Source organism: Sardina pilchardus, chromosome 24 (genome assembly GCF_963854185.1).
Source record: "Sardina pilchardus chromosome 24, fSarPil1.1, whole genome shotgun sequence".
NCBI classification, from domain to species: Eukaryota; Metazoa; Chordata; class Actinopteri; order Clupeiformes; family Clupeidae; genus Sardina; species Sardina pilchardus.
Genome location: NC_085017.1, coordinates 8,566,910 through 8,569,409, shown reverse-complemented (window position 1 = coordinate 8,569,409; position 2,500 = coordinate 8,566,910).

Below are 2,500 nucleotides of genomic sequence, written 5' to 3'. Positions count from 1 at the left end.
AGAGAGCAAAAGAGACAGAGAGAGAGAAAGAAAGAGAGAGAGAGGGAGAGAGAGAGAGAGAAAGAGAGCTGTTGATGAGGCTGATGTCTAGAGCAGCAGGAGGTGATGATGGGTGCCTCAGACTTCAGACGCGTGGCAGGGAGAGGCGGGAGGAGAGGAAACAATGGCTGCTAATGCAATGAGGTGTAATTGACACGTCTCCACGTCTTCCCGGAACAGAGTGGGCACTCTGGACCCACAATACAACTTCCAGACCACAATGTTTGTACGTGTGTGTGTGTGTGTGTGTGTGTGTGTGTGTGTGTGTGTGTGTGTGTGTGTGGAGGGGGTGGGGGTTATGGTGACGGTGGTGGGAACACAGTCAAGTCCATCCGAAGAAAGGACATTCATAAAGAAAGAAAAGAAAACAGTTCCAACTGTGACAGGTCTGGTGGTTGTGGCCAGAGGCACAGATGCAGTCGGCACAGGATCAGAACCGGGCAAGGTCAGCTTGTCTCTGGGTGCTGTGTGTAAAGCTGTGGACACAGTGAATGAATGACCAAGACTTCCTTTCCTCTATCTCTCTATCTCTCTATCTCCCTGTATCTTTTTTCTGTTTTACTTAAATTGATATTTAATGGGGGGGTTTATGTAAAAATCTCTCCAGCTGTCTATACTGTATATCTGTGTCCCGGTATCTGTCCGAATCAAGTTCAAAAAGACATTTGAAGGATTACATTACAATATTGCAAGCGTATCAAGCAAATTAAGTTCATGCACAATGTATAAGGCAAGCATAACAGAATATACACAACAATATGTATAATAATAAACAGCATAGTCAATAGCAGGAAGTGTCCCTTTTGGATCAGGAGGTCATGGGAGGTCAGAAGGTCATCTAGGTCAGGAGGTCATGGGAGGTCAGGTGGAGGAGGCTAGCCTCCCGTTCTACTAAGGGTGCCTCTCAGCATGCCTCCTCGATCCTCGATGCTCGATCCTCGAGGGGCGTTCCCACTGATCTATAACTAACACTGGATAGACTATCCCATTGTTTCCCCCCATCATTCTTTATGTAGATCAGTGAGGATCGAGGCTCGAGGAGCGAGGGAGGACGTATAAACGCTGCATGAGAGGCACCTTAAGGGTGCCTCTCAATATCTCTTCTCGATCCTCGATGGGCGTTCCCACTGATCTGTAACTAAAACTGGATAGATCCCATTGTTGCCGCCCCATCGTTCTTTATGTACAGTAGATCAGTGGGGATCGAGGCCCGAGGAGGAAGGGAGGATAGATAAAAGCTGAATGAGAGGCACCCTAGGGACAAATGGGAGCCTTTCCTCAATGGCAGTCACAAACTCAAAAGGAATTTCAAGTTTGTATGAATATTTTGTGCATTCTGCCAGAAAACGTGTCTCAGTCTCCATTTCTTCCTGTTCCTGCAGTGCCAGGATGTCCTCTGTGGGAAATCAGGTTTGTCTGTACCTGACCATATATGGGCACACTGTGCTCGGTGAGTCTCTACGTTAGAGTGGTTTCCTGAAAGACTCTGTCTGTCTGTCTGTCTGTCTGTCTGTCTATCTGTCTGTCTGTATCTCTCTCTCTCTCTCTCTGTCTTCTTGCCCTGTGTATCTCCTCTCTTCGTCTGTCTCTCTCTGTCTCACTGTATCTCTCTCTCTTTCTGTCTGTGTCATTTCCCCTGTATCTCTCTCTCTCTCTCTCTCTCTCTCTCTCTTACCGCACTTTCTCATGCTTTGATTAGAAGTGTATTCCTTTCCCATAATTCCCTGGTAAATGTCAAAATGTCAGGCGTGCAGTGGGGGGTGGGGGTGGCTGACGAGCGTCTACAGGTCCTCGTGGGCATGAAAGGCCAAGGGGATGTTACCCAAGCAGTACAGGCACTCACTGGGCAGCCCCATGAGCTTTAGGACCCCAGCACAAGATGAGATAGAAGAGCTAGGCCAAATGAATACAGGCTTGCTCACAGACTTTCAAAGCCCTCTCTGTCAGTTGGAATTTCTGTAGACTTTGCCTTAAGGAATGATCAACAATTCATAGTGTTGTGAAGAGAAACACAGGTTTACCCATAGGAGAAGCCTGGGCTTTATACAAAAAAGAAGAAAAAGAAACACTCGGTAAACAACTGCAATAAAACGGGGAAAAAAATAGAATACCACGTGATTCAGGTGTCATCAATATAGCATATGTCAATGTGCTGTTGCTATGGTGCATTTCTCAAAACATTTGTACAACAGTTAGTGAAAACTGCAGTGTATAGAGGATAACCTGAAAAAGTGCATCGCTCAAAATGCCTAGTTTATGCCCCCAAAAGCAAATATTGTCAAACTGTTCAAAAATAATCAAACTGATTCGTCATGTTGTAGAAATGACAGTTTACTCTGTAAGTATTTTCTAATGAACAATATACAGGGCAGCCCTGTTTTTCTATTTCAAAACTACAAAAATGCACATTGTTGTGTGTGGAGGAGGTTGATTGCAAGACAATGTATATTATCAAAGTTTA